This window comes from Lissotriton vulgaris, unplaced genomic scaffold, assembly GCF_964263255.1.
Source record: "Lissotriton vulgaris unplaced genomic scaffold, aLisVul1.2 SCAFFOLD_1997, whole genome shotgun sequence".
Classification (NCBI taxonomy): domain Eukaryota; kingdom Metazoa; phylum Chordata; class Amphibia; order Caudata; family Salamandridae; genus Lissotriton; species Lissotriton vulgaris.
The window spans coordinates 51,084-79,055 of record NW_028254282.1 but is presented as its reverse complement, the minus strand read 5'-3'; the positions used below and the strand labels follow the sequence as shown (position 1 = coordinate 79,055).

The 27,972-nt window shown below is 44.7% G+C and overlaps 1 pseudogene; it reads right to left on the bottom strand.

The window, feature by feature from the left end:
• Positions 1-59: 59 nt before the first annotated feature.
• On the bottom strand, positions 60-24,774 carry LOC147659595 (uncharacterized; annotated as a pseudogene).
• Between the last annotated feature and the right edge of the window lie 3,198 nt (positions 24,775-27,972).

Here is a 27,972-nt window from a genome sequence, read left to right as displayed (position 1 = left end):
CAGTCCATCCATCACCTTTAGTTTTTCTCAATGATCAACCCTACGTGGTACGGACATAAACAGATGTTGGTCCCATAGAGACCTATGACAAAGGGACTCCTGCTGCAGCCCCCTGGTGAGGCTCGTTAAGGCTGGAAACAGTTTGAGGTTCAAGCATTCCTGATCCTTGGAGGCGTGGCCTCAAAGTTCAGGATCGAATGGACTCTGTGAGTCAGAGCCATGGATTATAAACACTCAGCAAACAAAACACGCTGAATGGAATGAGGCCACAAATAGTTACAAAAGAATGAGGTTAATTCAAGCATTTCCATCCCACGCTGTGTGCTTTTCTCAGTAGACAGTTTGATGGACAATCAATGTCTTTGTGGCTGCTTCATGTAAATGTTTTGCGAGTCTGAAAGCTCCTCCCCCAGGGTTTACAGTGAGCACCTTTTATTTTCCCACATTGTCTCTCTTATGTAGAAAGGTTACATTTACAACTAAAGTTTTTGTCACATTGAGAGCACAAGTCATTTTCTTTCTCATTGTGGGTTCTCTCTTGTTGAATGAAACTGAATCTCCAGCAGACTCTTCCCTGGCATTTAGAACAATGAGGAGGTTTTTTCCAGGTAAGTTCTCGCAGGTTGAGTGAGACCAGATTTCCGACTGAAACATTTCCAGCATTCAAAGAGCTAATACGGTTTATCCCCAGTGTGAGTTCTCTCATGTCTAGTGAGAGTTGTTTTCAATCTGAAGTTTTTGTGGCATTCAGAGCACTGATACCGTTTATGCCCAGTGTGGGTTCGTTCATGCACAGTAAGGTTGGATTTCTGACTGAAGCTTTTCCGGCACTCAGAGCACTAATAAGGTTTTAGTCCAGTATGAGTTCTCTCATGTTCAATTAAACTGGATCTCTGACTGAATCCTTTCCGGCACTCAGAGCACTGGTAAGGTTTTTGTCCAGTGTGCATCCTTTCATGTACAGTAAGGCTGGATTTATGACTGAAGCTTTTACAGCATTCAGAGCACTGATAAGGTTTTTGTCTAGTGTGAGTTCTCTCATGGTGAGTGAGAGTTATTTTCCGACTGAAGCTTTTCTGGCATTCAGAGCACTGATAGGGTTTGAGCCCAGTATGGATTCTCTCATGTTGAGTTAAACCGCATTTGTGATAGAAACTTTTTTGGCATTCAGAACACTGATACGGTTTCTGCCCAGTGTGGGTTCTTTCATGCACAGTAAGGTGGGATTTCTGACTGAAGCTTTTCCGGCACTCAGAGCACTGATAAGGGTTTAGTCCAGTGTGAGTTCTCTCGTGTTCAATTAAACTGGATCTCAGACTGAATCCTTTCCGGCACTCAGAGCACTGGTAAGGTTTTTGTCCAGTGTGGGTCCTTTCATGAGCAGTAAGGCTGGATTTATGACTGAAGCTTTTACAGCATTCAGAGCACTGATGAGGTTTTTGCCCAGTGTGAGTTCTCTCATGGTAAGTGAGAGTTATTTTCCGACTGAAGCTTTTCTGGCATTCAGAGCACTGATAGGGTTTGAGCCCAGTATGGATTCTCTCATGTTGAGTTAAACCGCATTTGTGATAGAAACCTTTTTGGCATTCAGAACACTGATACGGTTTTTTCCCAGTGTGGGTTCTTTCATGCACAGTAAGGCTGGATTTCTGACTGAAGCTTTTACAGCATTCAGAGCACTGATAAGGTTTTTGTCCAGTGTGGGTCCTTTCATGTACAGTAAGGCTGGATTTCTGACTGAAGCTTTTACAGCATTCAGAGCACTGATACGGTTTATGCCCATTATGGGTTCTTTCATGTACAGTAAGGTTGGATTTGTGATTGAAGTGTTTCTGGCATTCGGGACATTGATAGGGTTTTCGTCCAGCGCTAGTTTTCTCATGTTTAGTGAGGTGGGATTGATAACTAAAGCTGTTCTCACAGTCATTGCTCTTATTTGAGTTCTTTGTTTCTCCAAGTTGGGTTTGTTCCTGGATACATGCCATCTTAAGACTGAATCTGATTTCTGATCGTGTACTTGTTTGTTACAACTCAGCATTAACTTCTAAAATACATTTCAGATGCTCTTCTTAACATATGTATTTAACTAATTATAGTTTTTACCTGGAAATTATTTTCCTACCTCTAAAGGCACCGATCTAACTTGTCTTATTAACTTTCACTGAGGAGCCCATTGTATTGATTAAGAGGCCTCTCATGGATTCATTTTCTCCAAGTTATGCCGGGGTGAATTTTCTCAAGTTTAATTAGTCTCATTTAGTGATTCTAGTTTGATCACATTTGATTTAGGAGTTTTAAAAGCACTGATAAGGTCTTTGGGCTTTAGTGTTTGCCTGTAAGGTATGTTTGTTCATACAAGTAATGACAGATGATTAGGGCATGCCAGGGTGGTTTATGAATTATCAATAGCGTAACACTGGCCCCTTTTATACTTTCAGTGCCAGTATATGCTTTTTTGCTCAGTGGCTAAGACAGGTACATGATCCACTTTGGAGTTACAGGACACTTTGAAACCACTCGGATCAACCCAAGAGACAGAGCTGGTGGAGAAAATCTTCATATATTGGAAATGATAATTCAGCATCTTTGCTGTAACGACTTCTGAGACAGAGTATTTACCATGACTTTCTTTTAAACAATCTTTTCTCTCCTCTCGTCTTCAGGAGACAGAGACAAAAGCTTGCGCTTGTAAACCATGAATATTAGTCTTTTTTTATTTATTTTTTTAATTTTTTGAAAACCTTTATTGTGCATGAAGAAAAGAACAAATACGGGCCTACAACCATCCGGCCGGCCACAATACTTTTAAGCACAGGTGCATGCAATACAGTTCCTCAGCGGCATCAGGTGGAATAGCAACAAGCAATGAACGTTACACTGGATGGAAACATGTCGCCGGGGAGAAGGAGAATTCAAGGTTAATTTTTAAAGTTTTTTTTGTTTTTCCGTCATAAAGATAAATCTGTGAAGAATAAGAACTAAGGAGAACTGAGTCCGTACAGTAGCTTCACGACATGGGCAAGCGACGCCATTGCTGGAAACAATAGTGGAAGTTAGCACCACGGACAATATGGCGGTGCAAAGTAAACAACAAGATCATCAGTCAGCATTTACGCACCACATACAGCGCCACCCCCTCCCTACTAACCTCGATCGCTGACTCAGATTCGAAACAGGATAAGAAAGCGCAGAGAAATAGAAAAAATAAGGCCCATAGAAATTAAATGAAGAAAACTAAATCTCTCCCCCACCCTACACCAATGCGGAGGCTACGGCCTACCCCCCCCCACCCCCCGGCAGAGTGTCTGTCGCCCATTAAAGAACCCGAAATATAGACAAAGAAAAGAAAGAAAGGAAAAGGAGAATAAAGAAGAAGGAAGAAAAACCCTTAACACTTGTAATATAGGGAGTGAGAAAAGAATAAACTAATCTACGACTCCCAGAAAAAGAAGGTGGGGAGGAGCCCACTCAATATCAGGTCACCCGGACTCCCCAACCATCTACACTTCTACACCGTGTCCATCAATAAGTTCGGAAGACATAGGACCAAGAAACAGAACGAAATCAGTCACACCCATGTCCCCGGGCCAGCACAGAACCCGCATCCCCATCAGGAGGAGTAAAAAACAGAACATAGCAGTTACAATCTTAAGTGGGGAAAATCAGGATATTAAACAATCAGCATAGCAAAATGCGGTTCAGTCCGTGGCAGAAATTCTCCGATACCCGATGAGGACCAAATTCCAAGTCTCCCGAACTCCTCGGCCATAAAGTACGCTCCACTCCACACGTAACACCAAAAACAGGACTTTCATGGACGATATGGAATAAGGAGAGACATCATGGAACATTGCATCACACGTTGAGGAAGCGCCCCATCCCGGGTCCCCGTCCGCCCCACATTCACATTCCATAGGAAAAAGGGACTTTCCTAGCCCTGGCCAGATTTCAAGCGTCCCCCAGAACCCGGCCCCGGAAAAGGACCCGCCCCAGACAGAACAAAGGAGTAAGATGGCCGCCCTCGGCAAGGAGACGGTCCCAAACCACAAAATGGATACCTCCAGTCAAACACAATTGTAGCGATCCAAAAGAATGCCACTTCCAGGTCCGCCTGATGTTGCATAAACCGAAGAATTGGAGTCACACCGTGCATAACATATTCAGCAAAGGAAGATAGTAGCATCGTCAGCAGCGCCATGAACAAGGATAGTAGGTCAATGCCCGAGAATGGAAACTTTGTCAGGATGGGAAACAATGTAGCATCAACGGTATGGGCTGGCGGCAGTTCCGTAGAATATTCACTGTAAGAATGTTGCTCCAGTTCACAGTCACGCGGCAACAGTGTCTCTATTGCAGTGCCAAGAGAGGGCCGATCGGTGCGGCAAGGGGAGCCGGCCGACGATGCACCCTCCGAGCCGAGAGTGGCTGCGTCCAACTTCGCGCCGAGTGCGCGAGAACATTCACGCCATTCTGCCCTCAATTCAGCAAGGGCGCCAATAATGGAGGCTAAGGTGTACACAGGCGGGCGGTTCAAGGTATCCACAGCCCGAGGTCCATCAGAGTATTCCATACGCCTCTCAAGGCCATGTAAGGCGACCCAGGCAGGGGCCGATATGGAGCCCATCAGTACTGCAGAGGGGATGGCCGCCATGTTCGGTACAATGAGGGGTGCACCGATCACACAAACGAGTCTTACAATAGGCAGTGAGGGTATAATCACACGACAGGAACTGGGCCCCCCAATTGCGAGCGGTAAGCAATAGAGGTCCCCCTCGTGTGAGCCCAAGCTGGAGGAGTCCCAAAGGCGAGCCGCAGCGGCCAGTCCCGCGCCGACAAAGAAGAAAACAGCGCGGCTCACCTCGGCGTCGCTCAAAGTAGGAGTAGCGGTGCAGACCCACAATCGGTCGTCCAACAGTTTCACCGGGGGAATCAGAGCAGGGGCTTTCGCAACCCGCAGGTCGGCAGGGGATGACAGGCACACCAGTCGTCAGGCAAGCCGCAGGAGCTCCGGCCGTCTCCGGCTGTGCGCAGCAACCCGGGGTCTAGATCCAGGGCTCGGCTCCAGTCGTCGGGCGAGCAGTCCAGGAACACCATCCAGCAGGCAGATAGGGACACCGGAGAAGCACCCCCGGCAACAGCGCGCTTCCCTCGTCCTTTCGCAATAGCGCTGTGTCAGGCTGGAAAACAGGATAATGTTGCAGAAGGCACAAACTCGGGGAGCCGGGCGACTACACGTCCGTCTCCGCCGCCATCTTGGCTCCTCCTCGAATATTAGTCTTTTTGACGGTTCTGTCACATCACAACACGTCTACAGATGCTGATCGGTTGGGGAGGGTTTAGGTCTCCAAAGCATTTCTCATAAACCATAAAAACAAAATGTACAGCACTGAGTTTTCTCAAGTGCACTGCGTGGGGATCAATTGTGGCCAATGTTCTCCTCAATCTGAGTTACTGACACTTGGTAAACATTGATGGCCATTTTACTATAGGGATTTGACAACTTTCTCATTCACCAGTTTCTTCCGCACCAACATCCTCACCATTCCTGGCACATAGAATGTGTTTCTTCTCAAGAGCTCGAGAATGTTTTAACTTTCCTTAAAATAATCCTTTTCGTTGTGTTTCACTAAATTTAAACCTTTTTTCTGTTCATGCTTCAGTCACCTGTAGAAATGGAGTCAAAAATTGTAAATGAACACAAAGAAAAAATATATGTGACCTTATACTTTGCACAAAGAAAGTATTGACAAAAACAAGCCAGGAAATCTGTTGAGTATCATTTCTGATAGTGGTGAAACAGCTTGGGGACACTGTAGATTGGGAGCTTCGAATTACTGGAGCTCATGGATGTGAGAGAAAACGTATTTAATAATTAAGAAAGAAACACAAGTTGCACATATATTGCAACATAGATTCTTAGAAGCAGCCAACACTATCAATTTACACTCTCTGTGAAAGAGGCTCTCATGATAGTGAGATATTTGTAATTCTTTTAATGAATTATTAGATGTTACTTACTCCCCTACTCACTTAAACTAGTCATCTATTCCTTTTTCAAGGGATCTATGAAGGGACATTTTATTGAAAAAAGGAATTCGCCTAGTTGTAATCAATGCTTTAAATGCCACTGTAGACTGACACGGTGTCCAGTTAGCTCAGTGGAATTCACTATTTCAAATTGTGCGGATGATAAGGACTTACTTGGTGGCTCAGAACTCATCACACTCCTCCGACAGGAACCAGGCACTGCAACACCTGAAAAAGTGAAAAAAACAGCACAACAGTAAAGGAAACTAAAAAGGGTCAGGAAAAGAAAAACACAAAATAGAGCAAAGGGGAAAAAAAGCTATCTTCCACTTTGACCTCAGGGGTCCAGCACAGGAAACTGTGCAGCAGATGCTTGTGAACCCATAAGTTACATATAAACACAGTGCCTCCAAGGTCAGCACCAGGTACGGCTCCACCGGTTGCACCACCCTAAAGCAAGCCTTGTGTGCATGTGTGTCCACACACATATACTGTGTCTTTTGGTTGTAGTAGATAAGACAGAAAAGGATAGTTTAGGAGGAAGTAAAGAGATGAAAGTCAGATCAAGAGAGAAAAGACGCCGAAAGAACAGTCAGAGGGGGGAGAGTATCACCTGGTGTAGAGGAGAAGACAAATGTGCCAATAGTTAAGGAACTGCTGGGCAAAACCAACCTAAAAAGGAATCAGACCTGCACTACACCCCCAACATTTCCAGGAGGAATGTGGCTCCATCATATTATTATCAGAAGGTTGATAACAACAAGAATAGTGCACAGAGGGAGTCAAATGTTGAAGCTGAAGAGACAAAAACAAAACTGAGATCAAGAAAGGGAATAGAGAAAGAAGAAACCGGGGAAAAGGAAACTTAAGAGTTATAGGAATCTTTACCTGACAGTTATGTTATATTTTGTTCTTCCAAGGGTGGCAGCCACGCTGCACTGCCTGGTCATCCCAGAAAACCTTGAAAGGAAGTAAAGAAATAGTTTTGTGTCAGACGACTATCACACTTCATCACATTTTACAAAAAAACGTCGTGTACTTGCAAAACAAAAGAATCTCTTGTTCTCTGGAGGCCATTGTGAAGCAAATATGGGTATGAATAAATACTTTTTTGGTTCACCAAGAACCATGATCCCTTGCTGGAAAAGGTCTCTGTGAATATGGAGTGCACCCACAGTCTCAGAGAACAAACCCTAACAACCCAGTCCGCGTCTTCATAACCCCCATCTTTCCATTTACAGACCATGAAACTTGAAAATCAAAACAATCTGGTTTGCAAAGGTATGTTAATGTCCTTGTACATAATTCTGCCCACCGTTCATAATTCAGTCAACCAGGCTTTTAGTTTTATACAAACCATGGTCTCAGAGCAACAGCAATTCAAGTTCAAGCTGATGCAGAGTTTGAATGCCAAGCAATGGAAGTAACAAAGCATCAATGTGTTGGTGCTTTTTATCTATAACTTATCTGAAGGGATGATGCCGAGGGTCAGTATAAATAAATCCTTCACGAGACAAAGCTGGGAACATTGAAATGTTTAGACCTCCATTGGAGACAACGGAGCAGCAGCAGCCTATACAACCTGATATAGGCCCGCTGCTCTCAACATTACAATGTCCTAATACACAGCCTCTGCCTCTCTGAAATATTTGGATTGGACAGGAGAAGGCAGAAGATAGAGCCTGCAGCAGGGCACACAGGAGCCTCCCCCCTTCCTCCTCCCGTAGCTCGCAGTGTCACTGGCATCTCGGAAGGAGGGGGGGTTCTGCTCATCTCCTGCATCTCCCGACTCACCTGAATGATGAAAAGCAGTTTAGCTGAGCCGAGGGAGAACCAGGGGCTGACTTCAGCCTCCTTTACCAGCGATTGCTCTGACTGTTCAACAATTAACCCCTGTGGTCCTGCATGCGGCTGTTAACTGTTCAACATTCACACTTACAGCAGTTCGGAGTACCGGAGGTGTTTCAACCCCCTCGGTCTCTGGGACACCATTGTTTTATTTACACATTCTGCCCTCATGGGGCAAACAGTGTAATGGCCATATAGTCAGCCGTAGCAGGCAGTACAGCCCCTTAAAGGATCACTCCCATGGTAAAGGCCCTTGCCTTTGGAGCTACAACAAGTTTCAAAGCTATATTAAAGGTTTCAAATAATTACTGAAGGCATAAACATGGTTACTCAGTCAGAGAAATAATTGTCATAATATTTGCAGGAGGATCACATAAAGGTAACCTCCAAAGTATATCAAAAGACAGACTCAAAAATAGCTCTAGCTGTAAAGTCAATAGACAGAACACACACAACAAATGTATGCTAAGAAACAAGAAAACTTTTTTCTATAATATCAATTAGCAAACTGACTAGAACCTGCTTAGTTATAGGCCTCTCCTCCTCTGCACTCCTGGGCAAGCCTCACCTCCTCTGTACCCCCTGGACAGGTCTCACCTCCTCTGTACCCCCTGGACAGGTCTCACCTCCTCTGCGCCCCTGGACAAGCCTCTCCTCCTCTGCACCCCTGGACAGGCCTCACCTCCTCTGCACCCCAGGACAGCCCTTACCTCCTCAGCACCTCTGGACAGGCCTCTCCTCCTCTGCACCCCTGGACAGCCCTCTCCTCCTCTGCCCCTCCTCTGGACAGACCTCTCCTCCTCTGCCTCCCCCCCGGGACAGACCTCACCTCCTCTGCCCCTCCTCTGGACAAGTCTCACCTCCTCTGCATCCCTGGACAGGCCTCTCCTCAACTGCATGCCTGGGCAGGCCTCACTTCATCTGCACCCCTGGAGAGGCCTCTCCTTCTCTGCCCCACCTCTGGACAGGCCTCTTTTCCTCTGCCCCCTGGACAGGCCTCTCCTCCTCTGCCCCCTGGACAGGCCTCAGCTCCTCTGCCCCCCTGGACAGGCAACACCTTCTCTGCATCCCTGAACTGGCCTCTCCTCATCTGCATCCCTGGACAGGCTTTTCCTCCTCTGCACCCCTGGACAGGCCTCACTTCATCTGCACCCCTGGACAGGCCTCTCCTCCTCTGCCCCTCCTCTCTGGACAGGCCTCTCCTCCGCTGCCCTCTGGACAGGCCTCTCCTCCTCTGCCCCTCCTCTGGACAGGCCTCTCGGTGAAGGATTCTCATTAAGGGCAGAGGAGCCCAGAGTTCATTCCACACCATACAGCACCTCTGACTCCGCCCTGAGCCTCGGGGCGCTATGCACAGACCCTGAAGAGAGACACTGCTCCCCTGGACCTGTCCAGAGGCGCCCCCCAGAGGCAGGACTGTGGCTCGGACCGAGGTGCTTTAATACCACACACCAGACACGAGGCACTACACACGAGGCACGTGTTCCTCCCTCAGAATGAGGGAAATAAGGGAAATGTCCTGATTCATTTCCATCTTTCAGCCCCGGGGCCTGGCTCCAGTGATGCTGGCCCCCCCCAAACCCCCTCAATGATCCGTCCCCAATAGTGACCTTTAACCCTGAAGTGTCCTCTCTGGAGGGGGCGGATCTCTGGGGTATTTCTGACTTGTGGTGATGATCGTGTCTTGTGCAGCTGACACTGAACCCCACTGTACCCCACTCCTGATGTCTGTCCCTCTGGGGGTGTCACACTGTGTGTATCTCTTCATGGGCACAACTTGTGATAATAAATGTTTAATCCGAGGCGCCTTGACTCCCCCCGGCCTCCTTCACGCTTTATAAACATCCTAAAAGAACTGCTGCTGCCTCCCCCTGGGGGCCACTGTGGAAGATTAGGAGGGGCCCCTCTGCTTCTTGGAGGGGCCCCTCTGCATCTTCATGTGGGAGGGCCCCTCTGCATCTTCATGTGGGAGGGCCACTCTGCATATCCATGTGGGAGGGGCCCCTCTGCTTGTCCATGTGGGAGGGGCCCCTCTGCTTCTCCTTGAGGGAGGGGCCCCCTGCTTCTTCTTCTTGTGGGAGGGTCCCCCCTGCGTATCCTTATAGGAGGGTGCCTCCTGATTCTCATTGTGGGGGGCCTTCTCTTTCTCCATGTGGAGGGGCCCCCATGCTTCTTGTGGGAGGGGCCCTCTGCTTCTCCATGTGGGAGGGGCCTCTCTGCTTCTGATTGGGGGGCCCTCTGCTTCTCATTGTGGGGGACCCTCTCTTTCTCCATGTGGAAGGGCCCCCATGCTTCTGTTTGTGAGAGGGACCCTCTGCTTCTCCATGTGGGAGGGACCCCCTGCTTCTCCATGTGGGAGGGGCCCCCTGCTTATCCTTGTGGGAGGGGCCTCCCTGTTTCTGATTGGGGGGCCCTCTGCTTCTCATTGTGGGGGGCCCTCTCTTTCTCCATGTGGAGGAGCCCCCATGCTTCTGTTTGTGAGAGGGGCTCCCTGCTTCTCCATGTGGGAGGGACCCCCTGCATCTCCATGTGGGAGGGGCCCTCTGCTTCTCTATGTGGGAGGGGCCTCTCTGCTTCTGATTGGGGGGCCCTCTGCTTCTCATTGTGGGGGACCCTCTCTTTCTCCATGTGGAGGGGCCCCCATGCTTCTGTTTGTGAGAGGGGCCCTCTGCTTCTCCATGTGGGAGGGACCCCCTGCTTCTCCATGTGGGAGGGGCTCTCTGCTTTCCATGTGGGAGGGGCCTCTCTGCTTCTGATTGGGGGGGCCCTCTGCTTCTCATTGAGGGGGGCTCTATCTTTCTCCCTGTGGAGGGGCCCCCATGCTTCTGTTTGTGAGAGGGGCCCTCTGCTTCTCCATGTGGGAGGGGCCCCTCTGCTTGTCCATGTGGGAGGGGCCCCTCTGCTTGTCCATGTGGGAGGGGCCCCCTGCTTCTTCTTCTTGTGGGAGGGTCCCCCCTGCGTATCCTTATAGGAGGGTGCCTCCTGCTTCTCATTGTGGGGGGCCCTCTCTTTCTCCATGTGGAGGGGCCCCCATGCTTCTTGTGGGAGGGGCCCCCTGCTTCTCCATGTGGGAGGGACCCCCTGCTTCTCCATGTGGGAGGGGCCCTCTGCTTCTCCATGTGGGAGGGGCCTCTCTGCTTCTGATTGGGGGGCCCTCTGCTTCTCATTGTGGGGGGCCCTCTCTTTCTCCATGTGGAGGGGCCCCCATGCTTCTGTTTGTGAGAGGGGCCCTCTGCTTCTTCATGTGGGAGGGACCCCCTGCTTCTCCATGTAGGAGGGAGCCCCTGCTTCTCCATGTGGGAGGGGCCCCCTGCTTATCCTTGTGGGAGGGGCCTCTCTGCTTCTGATTGGGGGGGCCCTCTGCTTCTCATTGTGGGGGGCCTCTCTTTCTCCATGTGGAGGGGCCCCCATGCTTCTGTTTGTGAGAGGGGCCCTCTGCTTCTCCATGTGGGAGGGACCCCTTGCTTCTCCATGTGTAAAAGATTCTGTAGGCCTTCACACAGCGCCAGGACACCTCCGGGTATCAGTTGCGCTGTACAAATACCAATAACATTACCATTAACACACTCAAGTGTGAACAACATAACATTAACAACCTTACATATATGTCTTATCAGAATGCCATGACTATCGCTGCGAGGCATCAGAGCTCTGTCCATGGTCCAAGACCTAGAGAGTCAACATGTGATTAGAGGGGAGATGGTTTCTAAGAGTGATAGAGGACTGTTAATGCATCCCAATGTGATATTCTTTAAAGAGGTGCATTTTCAGCTCTTTTCGATCACAATTTGTAGCTCTGACAATTTCATATATGCCTGATGTATTATTTCTATTACAGCTCTTCTGCATTGAGAAGGCTCATCCTAGAATAGCAGAGGGGCAAAACACATGCTGACAAATCGAGAATGAAGGGATTGTGACAAGGTCGATGAACACTAACAATATATCCTATGAAAAAACTCAAATTTTTAATTGATGGAGCTCAAAGAGCGATAGAAAGTGATAAACTGAGAAAAACGTAACCTGGAGAAATACTGGAAATTAACATAAATTGAAAACTAACAAAGAACTACACAACCATAGCTGTGTGACCTGGAAGTTGATTATTTCTCAATATAGCCCTTGTTTGTGATTACCTTACAGTGCTCACGTTATCATCCGCACTATAAGAGATGGGAGCCTTGGGTGTCTGGCGACAGAAGCTCATTTACATACAAAGGGGGTGATGCCTGATCACAACGCACAACACAACTTGTTTATGTAAAATGCTTGTACACATCACAGTGTAAAGTGACTCAGGTAACAGTACGATTGTTGTATGACATGAGTGGGCGGTCTTAGTTGTTGAGACATGAATGTCTGACGGGTGCATCTTTAGCTCTTTCAACTGTTCGAGAGAGGGTGGTAGTCTCAAATATTGGGGGCACATCTACCAACAGCTTCCCTCATAATCTTTACTTTTTGCATCTACAGTGAGTGCAGATTCCACCTAAGACAGCAACCGTTGTCAGGTAGGTGATCTGCTTCCTGGAATCAGCCGGCTTTGCTTTTCCCTACTACGGTCGGCAATGGTAAATGTGTCTTCCACTAAAATGTCACTAGCTCGCTTTTGGTAACGTGGCTTGAGTAATAAGGCCACGCTCATAGCTAAATCAAAACAGTGGATGTCATAAATTTCAATACAATGTTGAAAAAAAGAGACAAAAAAATTCAAAATTCAAACAAAGTTTAGAGAAACAGGAGTATTTAATAATTATTCAGGAGTGAAAATTAACACCAGGTCAGTAGTTTAAGGGTTATTAGCAAAAACAACTGTCCCAAAGGAATTAAAGGACTCATTAGTTGTGTGTTCAAAACCACAAAAAAGGAAAATGAAGAAAAATAGCAGATCCACTGAACCAATCAGGAAGTCACATACAAAAAAGTAGGGGATCTCTCTAGCCATGTTCGAGGGGCACTGGTAAGTCCAATTTTTGGTGATGATCAACACTGGAATTGGATGTATGACATTACCACGCATGCTTTTACAACGCATGCTTTTACAACGCATGCCATTACAACGCATAATGCTTTTGGGTGCTGGATAGTGAATAGTTTAATTTACTATTCCAACTCCAGTCCCCGTGGACACTAGGGAAGGTTATTGGATAGTAAATTAACCTATTCCCTATCCTAGAGCGCCCCCCAGAGCAATGCGTTGTAATAGTTTGCGTTCTAAAAGTTGCGTTGTAAAAGCACTTCGTTGTAAAAGTTGCGTTGTAAAGGTTGTATACCCTGGAATTTGATGCAATGTTTAGGGCTCAATCAGTTCCAGAAGCTGACGAGATGCGCAGAAGTGTCATGAAGTGCAAAATTCCCACAGAGTAGAGATGGGTCATCAAGTTGAACCTGAATTCACGGCCATCAAAATCTATAAAACTTCAGGCAGTTACAACAGCTGCGAAGTCTTCGGAGCTTCCAAGTTATAGAGATGGTCCAAGGTTGATGATAACAGCCAAAGCATGGAACGCGGTGTGAGACAAGCAGCGTACTGGAGCTCACGCTGGAGTTTCAAACATGCAATTTGTTACCGTCAAGGTGTATCACAGCAGGGTTAAAGGTTGTTCAGCAAATCAAACCCATATCTCACTTATCAAAGTGGAAAGGATACCAATAAAGGCAGATCAAGGTGCAGGAATCTCAGGGTTTGGGCTCTCTGTGCTTACACTGTAGCCGTACAGCGAGGGTGTTCATCGTATAAAAATATATACAAAGGATAAGACCTCAGAACCAGGTAAAAGCAAAGTACATTTCTATGCTTATGTTGTGGTGAAACCAACAAAATTAGGTGAAGAGAAGGGAAAATAAAAAAGCAAATCACGATAACATGGTTAAGAACATGGAGAAATTACCTGATCCTAATACGGTAATGATAAATTGCTGCTACAGGAGGCCCTCAGGAGGCGGGTGATGTAGCAAGTCCAGGAAAATTACTTCAAGGTATTCGTTGCCGCTCCCCAGCGAAACAAACACACCGGACAAGTGCTCTGGTGTTCGCGCAGGACCAACCCATTTGCTCTAATACAGCCCAAGTGCCCGCGTCCACTTTAGCGTTACCACAAAAAGGAAGCACTCCGGTTGAGTTGGACACCTCGAGCTTATTCACAAAGGTACCTTACACCTGTGAGTAATCTATACATACAAGGATGCTTGTAGAGTAACTTTGCCAGTTTTAGCTATTCACCATTACGATACAGTTACTCAAAAGTGTGGACTTGCACATCTGCACACGCTTAAACAGAGGTGGAGTAAAATTTACAAATGTAACTTACTTCGGCCAAAGTGGAGCAATAGAAAGTGCAGCACCATACATAGCCAACCACTGGGAATGCAACACCATCCCTTAGAAAATAATGGAGAGAGAGACTTAAAAATCGAACCCATTAAAAACATAAAGATAAAATAAAATTATGTATCTTGCCTTTTAAAAATACACACTCCTTCAAAAGAATGCTATAAAATTACATATATTTAAAAATACTTTCAATGAATTCTATACATTATTTTTTAAGGATGTACCCCTCCGAATAGAGGTGAATGAGGCAAATCAGTAATTTGGAGTACATAATAAGAAAATCAGATGATTTTAGCTCGTTGGGATTTTGAAACAGATTTGTGAGAAAAACTTTTTTTTACATTTAAAATCAATTAAATCTCTAAGTAAACTGTGAGTTATTATTGTAGCATTTTGTAATTTGTTCTATATTTAAAGTTTATAACATTTACATTTGTATTTAACATAAAAATATTGTTTCCAAGTGTAATAAACAATTTGAATATACTTTATATTTTTACACAGGGAAAACTCCACCCAAGTTGAATATATAGAAGATATATTTGTATTAAGATTTAATTAAAGGTGCCCCACCTAAATTAACATTTATAATATGTATTAATCATTTTTAAATGTATTGTATTGTAATTGCATGTATATAGTGGTTATTACCCCTCACGAGGCATCAAAGCGCTTTTTCGGAGAGTAGCACACTACTACGGAATCCATTAAAGGATTAGTGGTGAATTAGTATAGTGAAAATTGAAATTAATTTGAGTGGTGGACAAGTTAGTCTGTTATTTGGATTGAAAATATGAAAATCTCTGCAATATGGTGTCACCTGATTGCCTGAAATAACCTGAAATTTGATTTTGGCCATTAATTATAACATATGTAATTATACTTCACTAAAAATTAATGTTATATTAGTGTTGGAATTCAACAAATGTTATTAAAACATTGTAAAAAAAAAATCTTTTTCTTTTTAGATATTTTTTGCCTTGAATGACATTTGTTTAGATTTTTAATTAGTTTAAAATATTTAATTTAATGTCGTTTTAATTTAGGTCTGTACCTCCATTATTATTAATGGGAGTGTGTTGCAGTTCCAGTGGATGACCATGTGCGATGTTGGACTCTGAGCTCGGGTACATTTACAACTGTTTTAGGTACATCATGGCTGTTGTGACTTTAGAGGTGTGGTTTGTAAATAGCAATGGGTTTACTCCTTTGTGGGTGAGTGCTTGTCCGTCCCTACACCCCTCCTTACTCCTCCCATAGCCCCTCCCATTTATTCATAAATATTTCCCATTTTACACCCACTCCCTCTATGTCCCTCTTGCATTTACTACCAAGTCAGTCTGCCATAAGGAGGATTTCTGCTTGCCAAAGGAGGGATAATCACTGCCAAAAGCTCACCTTGGGGGTCGCGCCGCTGGTGGGAGCATTTCCGCATTCGGCGGACAGCCTGCACGCTCCCAGCGTGCGCTTGACCACGAACTACCTGCCGCTTGACCGGAGGACTGCGAGGCCCAGCAGCCTTCACTGCTGTCAGCTGGTGCCTCTTCCCCTGGCGGTCACGCCCTCCTGTTCGAATCTTCATAAATCAACTGGTCCTTCCCGCGTCGCGGGACGCACGCGGGACAAAGCGCGGGGCGAAGCCCGGGCCAAGGGCGGGCCCGTTTAAGCCCGTTCAAGACCGGGCAAGACTGGACTGGGCCACCTTTTTTTTTTATCTCTGCTTCCTCCCTCACCATTACTGCTGTTACTGTACGTATTTTAATCAAGTCGTTCTCAGTCTGTAATTATCACCTCTAATCTGTTACCCTTGTAACGAATCATATTGTATCATGTCCCCCAGAACCACCAGGAACATTGTCAAAAATCAGGCCCAGGCTGCTGCTCAAGTTATTGGCCTGATAGACCAATTTATTACCAAAGCCAATGAGGCCATTGAGCAGGGTATCACCGTGTTGGAACGTAGAGTTTCACAGGACCTGGCCATCGCTAGACGCTCCTCCATGGGCTTACTGACTATAGCAAAAACCCCTCAGCGTCCCGCAGATTTACCCACCCCACTGATAGAGCATGCGGAGATCCATACTGTTCCTTGCACAGTGGATCTGTCTGCATCCCTAGACCTCTCAGAATCACATCTGCTGCAGTCACTGGAAAAATCCCCGGCCATTTTTGCAAGCCAAACTAGTGTGGCTGCCACTCCATCCGCAGAGAGGGGTTCACGTGAGGGAGCAATCCCCAAAAAGAAGAGGAAAACTAACAAACCTCACCATTCCGTTAACTCTGCCACCAAAACTGTCCACATAACCCTTCCCACCTCCCCCCTCCCTACACAGCCCATTGACCTCGTCCTAACTCCCCATCAATTACCTACCTCTCCACTTGCACAAGCAACAAACCTCACTACCGATCACATAAACCTCAGCTCTAGCAGCTATGATAGCGAAGGTGGTATGGTTAACGATGGTAACCTAACTAGTAACACCTGTAATAATGGCAACTTACTCCTTAGCAAAATCGGTGATCTAATTAGACTCTATCTAAAACCTATAGAAAAGTCACTTCATCAGGTTGAAACCCAACTAACCCAACTGTCCTTAGCTCTGAACTCAAGCAAAGTTTCCAACAAAGATACCAACCCAGCTCAAGGGAGGCCCCTCAATCTCAATGCAAAAACATCTAAGATAGGTTCGACTGTATCAAATCCCTCCAACACGAACCTAAAGGCACCACAGAAACAGCTACAAAAACAGCCACCATTAGTTGCAACTAAGGTCCAAGTACCACCTAAACCCCCCAATCCCCTATCGATCCCACTCCCGACCCACTCTAAGACACAAACCTCTACACAATCAAAACCCCCCTCTGCCCTACCTACCCCGGCCCCCACATGCCCAAACCACCCTGTTGCATTTAATACCATCCCGAGAAACAGAAAGAGGAGGGGCCATCCTATCCATCTTCCCCCTGAAGCTTCTCCCCACGTAGTAATTATGACAGATGTTCCGGAACTCTCTCCCAATCAGGATGAACCGGTCTGGTCACTAAAAAACAAAGTAATCTACTGGTTGTCCAACAATAGACAATTACCAACTTTTCTGGACAACAGAGTCACCACAGTGCGTAGAGTTCCCTGGCTAGGCACTTAGCCAAAAAACATCCAAGGTGATTGCGTTATAGTGAACTTCGCTGACCCGAATACAGTAGAGCACATTTGCTCCTGGGGTGACCACACATCCACTGAAGGGATAGTCACTCATAGATTGTCATATTTCTACCCTCCGGCTCCGTGACACAATGTTGGTCCCCCTTGGAGCTGGACAAGAGTGGGGAATTGGGACGGGAACAGAGACCGGGGCCATTGGGCAGGTTATGGATTCAGCAATCCAGCTCCTGGTCCCCTTACAAATTGGAGAGGCCCACCCCTAACCAACAGATATGAATGTCTCGATATGGTTGACTGACCATCAGCTCCCCCCTCTAATTCTAATGGTAAAAACAATATCCAAATTCAAACTACTTATATCTCCAGAGGAACACTGATGGCAGGAGCAACTCCCATATCCCCCCCTGGCTCTCTTGTAGAGCCTTTTACCCCTCGGGTGGAATTATCCCCCAACCCGGCAATTTTTCCGGATCAAGAACACAAACACGATTACCCATCCCTCCCTGAAGAGTCACTCAAGAGGCAACCATTCAACAATCCGGCCTTACGTGAAATACATCTCTATTCTTCCACCCTTCTTCCAAATACCCCGTCCCGAGACCCACCACCCCTTGCTAACTCACAGATTTCAAATCCCACCCTACCCCTAACTTGGGAACTCCCAGTTATTTACTGGAACGTAGCGGGCCTCAGATCTAAGATTCACCTCCAGTCATGGATCAATGTGATCAACAAGCACAAAATAGTTTGCCTCCAGGAAACCTGGGCTATTAACCCTATTCACATCCAGGGTTATAAAACTTTTCACGTCCCCGCCAGTCCGTCCATGCATGGAAGACCCAAGATTGGCTTAGTAATTTATCTCTCTAATAAAATCTCGTCCACGACTATAGAGGTATCTCTAGCGTCACCAACTGCTCAAATCCTAAAGCTAGTCTTTGATAAAAGTTCCATCTACTACTTTATCAATATGTATAACAATTCCTCCCCCGTTGAGTGTGTAAAGTCACTGTCAGAAATCACCCTATATCTTCATGAACAGAAAGCAAAATACCCGCAGTTACAATGTTATGTTGTGTGGGGTGGAGATTTTAATGTTTATTTGTGTAGCAATTATAAAAAAGGTATCTGCGGGCTCCAAGATGAATATGATTCCCCTATTACACATTTTATCCACTCTAGCATTGGTATCACTTTGAATGAATGTCTTTTTTCTTTAGAACTTGAGTTTGCTAATGAAACAGTGTATCCCCCTGTCGAGTTTAAGCCGACCTTTCACGGCAGGGGCCTTTCCACCACCATCGACTACATTCTGTGTTCACAAACTCTAAAGAATCGCTTGAAACATTTCATAACTGGTACTGATCCGTCAAGCGACCACTACTCTAACAGTATTATCATTATACTCAATTCAGCCTCACTAGCCCACAGCAAGACTAGTCTGTTAACCCAGCAATCTCTTGCTATGGACAAAATAAACGGCTACACAGTAAAATGGTCAAAGCTAAACCCCAATGATGTTACTAAAAAGATTATTCAAAAAACTCTTCCCCTAATAAACATCTGTTTAGCGGAGACTTCATCTCCTCATATGATCCTCTCTAATTTTGTTAACATCCTAAAAGCTATCCAGCAGGAGCTCACTCGCCAACATAAGGCCCATGACAAGGACTCCCGGGGGTGGTTCGACACCCATTGCCGCAAAGCCCTCTGCGCGCTAAAAAGCGCACTTCATAGACAAGATAGGGACGTGGCTTTAATAGCCACATTAAGAAGGAAGTACACATTGGCCCAAAAAACCCGAAAACGGGAAATAAAAAATAATCTTTGGGCCCAACTGCACGAGAGTACAAGGAGTAAGGATAGCTCGCTATTCTGGCGAACAGTTAAGTCCCCCTTCTTAGTAGATCCTACAGCTGTCCGTCACCTAGATGTGGCAGTTTCTGCTGAAAAATGGGTGGCGTATTACTCACAGATTTTTGGTGACCCCTCCTCTGCAACCTTAACTTCCCAAACTGCAGAGGAAGTCCTTACCATGGATAATATTTATCCTATCGACCTCCACTTCGACCTCCCGGAGGTCACAGCTGCACTGACTTCCTCGAAGACCGGGAAAGCTCCTGGCCCCGATGGAGTTCCCCTCGATATATTTGTGAGTAACTTAGACTTATGGTCCCCAATTGTCACTCAAGTTATGTCCGCAGCTTCCAAGGCTGGCCTAATTGACTCCTGGTCTTCATCTGTGCTTTTACCCATTTTTAAAAAGGGTGAACGCGATAACCCAGCCTGCTACAGACCCATTTCCCTCTTGGATTCACTGGGTAAGGTCGCCGGGAGACTAATCCTGGAACGTCTCCAGGATTGGGCCAAAGAGAAGAAGATCTTAACCGACCTCCAGTTTGGGTTCCAAGAGGGATTGGGCACTGTAGAACAGGCCCTTAATTTGACACTGTTAATGGGCAAATATGCTAGGGCCAAAGGCGGAAACCTCTATTTGGTGTATGTGGATCTAAGTTCTGCATTTGATTGCGTAATACACTCCAAGCTGTGGGAGATTCTGAGCAACCTGGGAGTAGACCCTCCACTTCTTAAATTCCTCCGAGAACTCTACACTGATGCTAAAGCATGTGTGAGGTACGGCATTAATGGGGAGCTATCGGATTCATTCAGCATAACAAAAGGTGTCAGACAGGGGTGCGTCCTTGCTCCGTTTTTATTTAATATCTATACAAACGGCCTGGAGCAAGCGATGCTAGAAGGCAACAAGGATCTCCCCTGCATAAACAACCGGCCCATCCCAGCTCTATTATACGCTGATGATTCCGTTATTCTGGCGAGAACCCTAAATCAGCTCCAACTCCAACTGGACAAGTACTGTCAATTCATGCTTTCTCTTGGTTTAAAAGTAAATAAGTCCAAGACTTTTGTGATGTACATAGGCAAGAAAACTCAGAAACGTAAACCTCTTTTTATAGATAATGTCAGACTAGAAAATGCTAGGGAATAGTCTTACCTGGGGATCCTTATTGATGATCATATTACCTGGAAACCTGCAATCACCAGTAAACAAATGCAGTTCCAGCGCACAACTGCGGCGCTGACTTCTTTTTCCAGGAAGTTGGGCAAGCCCGCTCCCAATGAGTTGCTCAAAATCTATCAAGCCAAATGTCTGAGTGTGGCAACTTACGGAGTGGGCGTATGGGGCTATGCTCCTGCCGGAGAGCTCCAAGTAATCGAAAATGATTTCCTGAAATATGTATTAGCCCTCCCTCGAAGTGCTCCTAATTACGGACGCCATCTCGAGCTCGGTTTGGACTATCTAACTGACACCATTAGATACCAACCGATCCTCCTTTGGCACCGTATATGGACCAAAGAGCAATGCCATCTCACTCGGTCACTAATAACCGATTGCCTATCCCTGACCCACTGGAAAAAGATCCCTTGGCTACTTTATGTGTTTAAGTTTCTGAATGATCTGAATTGGTTAGCATTTTTTACTGACCCTCCCTCAATTATGGACATACCCAGAAAGACTCTGAAAGAATTATGTGTTACCCACCTAAGAGACCTTGGCATATGTTCAGAAATTGGTAAACATTCAAACAGCCAACTAATGGCGATTCAATCCACTCCTGGCATTCAACCATATTTGTCCTTTTATTTGTCAAACTATGATAGATATGTTTTAACTAGATTTCGCTTTGATTCTTTTTGTCGTCTTGTCTCGTTCCCCGAGGTTTCAGACTGGTCACACAAATTAACTAGATGCCCCTGTGATGGCAAAACACTTCAGTCTACCTTGCATGTAATTTTATTTTGTAGTTTTTACGAGACCCCGCGTAAACGCTGGTTGGCTCCACTTCTTCGCCAAATGGGATTGAGAAGATGCAGACCTGCTGTCTTGGCACTACAGTTTTTAGACACACAATTTGCTGCTAAGTCTATAGCTTGCTTTTTAAAGGCATGTCTGAAAACCCGATCTCAATTGGCTGTTTCTGCTTTGTAAACTTTTATATGCACAATTTACATTCAATTGTCAACCCGTGTTACATTGCATAGGCGATAATCTTTTTAAAGACTAAATTTATTGTTTTGTTCATGTATCAGTTAATATTGTACATATGATAACTTTTTTACAAATTTGATGCAAATGTTTTTCTATCATGCACTTTTATGATTGTAAAATCAATTGAAATAAAGTTTCTTTGACTGACTACTACCAAAAAGTATATAAACATGTGCGGAAACTCTGCAGTCGAGGCAGGCAACTCCACAAAGAAAGAGATAGGAGAGGCAGAACGACAGCACACAATTTGTGAATCACATTTTCTTGTATTTTAGTTGTCCTATAGTAGTTTATGAATACACCTGATTATCTGTGAGACTCTCGGGTGTATCTGATGAGATTGTAAAGCATGTGAAACTGTCCTCAGTCGATGAGAAGCAGGTCCATTTGTAGCAAAAAGGACATAGAAAGAGGCAGCTGAAGTGGATCTTTGTAATACAAGGGCATGTCCCCTAGGAACAGAAGTCATTAGGACTATTTACAGTGGAGCCAAGAATGGTTTGCATATGGCTGGCCTTGTCTGTAGTTGCACAAAGACTAGAGAATGATGTGGTGGGATGGTGCTGAGATAAACTACCAGTCATTCCATCACTGTTAGTTTTTCTCAATGATCAGCCGTAAGTGGCACAGACATGAACAGACGTTGGTTCCATAGAGATCTACGACAAAGGGACCCCTGCTGCAGCTCCCTGGTGAGGCTCATTAAGGCTGGAAACAGTTCGAGGTTACATGCATTCCCGACCCTTGGGGCGTGGCCTCAAAGTTCAGTATCAAATGGACTTTGTGGGTCAGAGCCACAGCTTATAAACACTCAGGGAACGAAACACACTGAATGGAATGAGACCACAAATAGTTACAAAAGAATGAGGTTAATTCAAGCATTTCCATCCCTCGCTGTGTGCTTTTCTCAGTAGACGGTTTGTTGGACAATCAATGGATTGATGCTTTTGTGGGTGCTTCATGTAAAGGTTTTGCGATGCTGAAGGCTCCTCCTCAGGGTTCACAGTGAGCACCTTTTATTCTCCCACATTGGCTTGCTTATGTAGAAAGGTTACATTTACAACTGAAGTTTTTGTCGCATTGAGAGCACGGGTAATTTTCTTTCTCATTGTGCGTTCTCTCTTGTTGAATGAAATTGAATCTCCCAGGTCCCAGTGACTTTAGCTGGGTCAACCCCCTATTAGTATACAAAATTGAATCTCCAGCAGACCCTTCCCTGGCATTTAGAACAATGACAAGGTTTTTTTCAGGTAAGTTCTCGCAGGTTTAGTGAGACCAGATTTCCGACATTTTCAGCATTCAGAAAGCTAATCAGGTTTTTTCCCAGTGTGAGTTCGCTCATGGTGAGTGAAAGTTATTTTATGACTGAAGCTTTTCTGGCATTCAGAACACTGATACGGTTTATGCCCAGTGTGGGTTCTCTCATGTACAGTAAGGGTGGATTTCTGCCTGAAGCTTTTACTGCATTCGGAGCACTGATACGGTTTCAGCCCAGTATGGATTCTCTGATGTACAGTTAAACTGGATTTGTTATAGAAACTGTTTTGGCATTCAGAGCACGGATACAGTTTATACCCAGTGTGGGCGCTTTCATGTACAGTAAGGCTGGATTTCTGACTGAACCTTTTCCGGCATTCAGAGCATTGATAAGGTTTTTGGCCAGTGTGGGTTCTTTCATGTAATTTGAGATTGGATTTGCTACTGAAGCTTTTACAGCATTCAGAGCACTGATAAGGTTTTTGTCCAGTGTGAGTTCGCTGATGTTGAATCAGACTGCCACTAAAACTAAAGCTTTTTTGGCACGTGGAGCACTGATATGGTTTTTGTCCAGTGTGGTTTCTTTCATGTAAAGTGAGATAGGATTTGCGAGTGAAACGTTTGCAGCATTCAGAGCACTGATAAGGTTTTTGTCCAGTGTGAGTTCTTTCATGCAATTTGAGATTGGATTTGCTACTGAAGCTTTTCCAGCATTCAGAGCACTGATACGGTTTTTGTCCAGTGTGAGTTCTCTCATGTACAGTAAGGTTGATTTTCTGACTGAAGCTTTTCCAGCATTCAGAGCATTGATAAGGTTTTTGTCCAGTGTGGGTTCTTTCATGTAAAGTGAGACTGGATTTGGTACTGAAGCTTTTACAGCATTCAGAGCACTGATACAGTTTATCCCCAGTGTGGGTTCTTTCATGTACCGTAAGGTTGGATTTGCGAGTGAAGCCTTTCTGGCATTCAGGACACAGATAGGGTTTTCGTCCAGAGCTAGTTTTCTTATGTTTAGTGAGGTGGGATTGAGAACTAAAGCTGTTCTCACATTCATTGCTCTTATTCGAGTTGTTTGTTTCTCTAAGTTGGGTTTGTTCCTGGATACATGCCATCTTAAGACTGAATATGATTTCTGATCATGTACTTGTTTGTTTCAACTCAGCATGACCTTCTAAAATACATTTCAGATGCTCTTCTTAACATATGTATTTAACTAATTATAGTTTTTTCCTAGAGATCATCTTCCTACCTTTAAAGGCACCGATCTAACTTGTCTTTATAAACTTTCACTGAGGAGCCCCTTGTATTTACTAAGATGCTCCTCGTGGATTAATTTTCTCCAAATTATGCCCGGGTGAATTCTCTCAAGCTTAATTAGTCTCATTCAGTGATTCTAGTTTATCACATTTGATTTAGGAGTTTTAAAGGCACTGATAAGTTCTTTGGGCTTTAGAGTTTGCCTGTTAAGTATGTTTGTTCATACAAGTAATGGCAGGTAATTAGGCCATGCCAGGGTGGTTTATGAATTATCAATAGTGTAACACTGGCCCCTTTTATAATTTCTGTGCCAATGTATGCTTTTTTTGCTCAGTGGCTAAGACAAGTACATGATCCACTTTGGAAGTTACAGTACACTTTGAAACTACTCGGATCAACCCAAGAGACAGAGTTGGTGGGGGAAAATCTTCCTATATTGGAAATGATAATCTGGCATCTTTGCTGAAACAACATCTAAGAAAGAGCATTTACAATTTGTTTCTTTTAACCAATCTTTTCTTTCCTCTGAATCACAGGAGACGGAGTCAAAAGCTTGCACTTGTAAATCGTGGATATTAGTCTTTTTGACGGTTCTGTCACATCACAATCTGTTGGGGAGGGTTTAGGTCGCCAAAGCATTTCTCATAAACCATCAAACAGAATTTACAACACTGAGTTTTCTCAAGTGCACTGTGTGGGTATCAGTTGTGGCTAATGTTCTCCTTAATCTCAGTTACTGACACTTGGTAAACATTTATGATCATTTTCCTTTAGGGATTTGACAACTTTCACATTCACCACTTTCTTCCGCTCCAACATCCTCACTATTCCTGGCACATAGAATGTGTTTCTTCTATAGAGCTCGAGAATGTTTTAACTTTCCTTGAAATACTCCTTTTTGTTGTGTTTCACTGATATTGAAACCTTCTTTTTTCTGTTCATGCTTCTGTCACCTGTAAAAATGGAGTCAAAAATTGTAATCGAACACACAGACAAAATATTTGTGACTTTATACTTTGCGCAAAAAAAGCATTAACAAAAACAAGATAGGAAATCCGTTTGAGTTGCATTTCTGATAGTGGTGAAACAGTGTAGATCGGGAGCTTGGGATCACTGGAAATTGAGGATGTGAGAGCAAAAGAAGTAAATATTTAAGAAAGAAACACAGATTCTCAGAAGCAGCCACACTATCAAATTGAAATTTCGGTGGCAACGGCTGGGGTCATAGTGAGATATTTGTAATTCTTGTAATAAATTACTAGATGTTATTTACTCCCCTGCCCACCTAGACTGTTAATCTATTCCTTTTTCCAGTGATCTAGGAAGGAACATTTTATTGAACAGCACAACAGTAAAGGAAACCAAAAAGCGTCAAGAAAAGAAAAACACAAAACAGAGGAAAGAGAAAAAAGGCTATCTTCCACTTTCACCACAGGGGTCGGGCGTAGGAAACTCTGCAGTAGGCCTGGGTGGCAGATTCCGCTCGTGGAATTTGGGTAATTTTGCGTTCTGCGGAGAACACGGAATTGCCAGAAATTCTGCGATCCGCGGTTTCACTGAATTCTTTGCTTGTTCGCGCTTTCAAAATGCATGTTTGCAAGATATTTCTCCCGAGCACGCAAACAGCATTTGCGAACAGGAAAAAAGTAATGCGAACGGGCGGAACAAGCAATTCCGCGTGCTTGCTGAACTTTTGCGTGCTCACAGAGATTTTTTACCGTTTTGCGAAGCTTTGCATAGCGCAACTACTCAAATTCCGCCCACCCCTACTCTTCAGCAGATGCTTGTGAACCCATATGTTACTTCTAAATACAGTGCCCCCAAGGTCAGCACCAGGTGCAGTTCCACCGGTCGAACCACCTTAAAGCAAGCCCTGTGTGCATGTGTGTCCACACACATGCACTGTGTCTTTTGCTTGTAGTAGACAGGACAAAAAAGGGCAGGATGGGAGGACGCAAAGAGATGGAAGTCATATACAGAGAGAAAATATGCAGAAAGAACAGACAGAGGGAGGATGGTATAATGTGGTCTTGAAGAGGAGACAAATATGCCAATTGTTAAGGAACTGCTGGGCAAAACTGACATAAAAAGAATTGGACCTGTACTACACTCCCAACATTTCCAGGAGGAAGGTGGCTCCATCAGGTGATTATCAGAGGTTTGAAAACAACAAGAATAGTGCACAAAGGGAGTCAAATGTTGAAGCTGAAAAGACAAAAAAACAGAGATAAAGAAAGGGAATAGAGAAAGAAGAAACAGGGGAAAAGGAAACATAGAGTAATAGGAATCATTACCTGACAGTTATATTATATTTTGTTCTTCAGAGGGTGGCAGCCATGCTGCACTGCCTGGTCATCCCAGAATATCTTGAAAGGAAGTAAAGAAATGGTTTTGCATCAGACGACTATCACACTTCACCACATTTTACAAATAACCGTCCTGGACTTACAAAACAAAAGAATCTGTTGTTCTCTGGATGCCATTGTGAAGCAACTCTGGTTATGAATGCATATCTTTTTTTTGGTTCAAGAGCCATGATCCTTTGCTGGAAAAGGTCTCTGTGAATATAGAGTGCACCCACAGTCTCAGAGAACAAATCCTAACAATCCAGTCCACTTCTTCATAACCCCCATCTTTCCATTTACAGACCATGAAACTTGCAGATCAAAACAATCTGGTTTGCAAAGGTACTTTAAAGTCCTTGTACATAATTCTTCCCACCGTTCATAATTCAGTCAACCAGACTCTTAGATTTATACAAACCATGGTCTCGGAGCAACAGTAATTCAAGCTCAAACTGATGCAGAGTTTGAATGCTGAGCAATGGAAGCAACAAAGCATCAATGTGTTGGTGCTTTTTATTGATAAAATATCTGAAGGGATGATGCGGAGGGTCAGTATAAATAAATCCTTCACGAGACAAAGCTTGGAACATTGAATGTTTAGACCTCCATTGAAGACAACGGAGCAGCAGCCTATACAACCTGATATAGGTGAGCTGCTCTCAATGTCCTAACACACAGCCTCTGCCTCTCTGAAATATATGGATTGGACAGCAGAAGGCAGAAGATAGAGCCTGCAGCAGGGCACAGGAGCCTCCCCTCTTTCTCCTCCCGCAGCTCGCAGTGCCCTGGCATCTAAGAAGGAATAGGGGGGTTCTGCTCATCTCCTGCATCTCCCCGGCTCACCTGAATGATGAAAAGCAGTTTGTCGAGCCCAGGGAGAGCCAGGGGCTAACCTCAGCCTCCTTTCACAGCTATTGCTGTGACTGTTCAACAATTAACCGCTGTGGTCCTGCATGCGGCTGTTAACTGTTTAACATTCACAGCAACAACTGTGAAACAAAGGTTTCAGAGTACCGGAGGTGTTTCAACCCCCTCAGTCTCTGGGACACCTTTGTTTTATTAATAAACACATTCTGCCCTCATGGGGCAAACAGTGTAATGACCTTATAGTCAACCGTAGCAGGCAATACTGCCTTTAGGACCGTTCCCTTGGTAAAGGCACTTGCATTTAGCTTTGGAGTTACAGCAAGCAGTAAGGTCAAATTAAAGATTTAAAATAATGGTTACTTAGTCAGAGAAATAATCATCATAATATTTGCAGAGGATCACATACAGTTAACCTTTAAATCATATCAAAAGCCAGACTCAGATATAACTCTAGATGTAAAGTCAATAGACAGACCACCACAACAAATGTGTGCTAAGAAAAACAAAAACCTTTTTCTATAATATCAAATAGCAAACTGACATAGAATCTGCTTAGTTCAAAATCAAGAAAAAGTTCTTACGTACAAAATCAGTAAGAGGAGTGACATGTAGTCTGCATTTTGGAAAAGGGTAAAATAAAACAATTGCAACAAATATCCCAACACAGTACATTTTATAAGTTTTTAGACGGAGAGAACACATTATTGACATGGTTCACGATGAGGTAAAAATGACAACAACCAATGAATGTACATCAAAACATAGCACAACAAAATTAAATTTTATAAAACACACCTACAACATG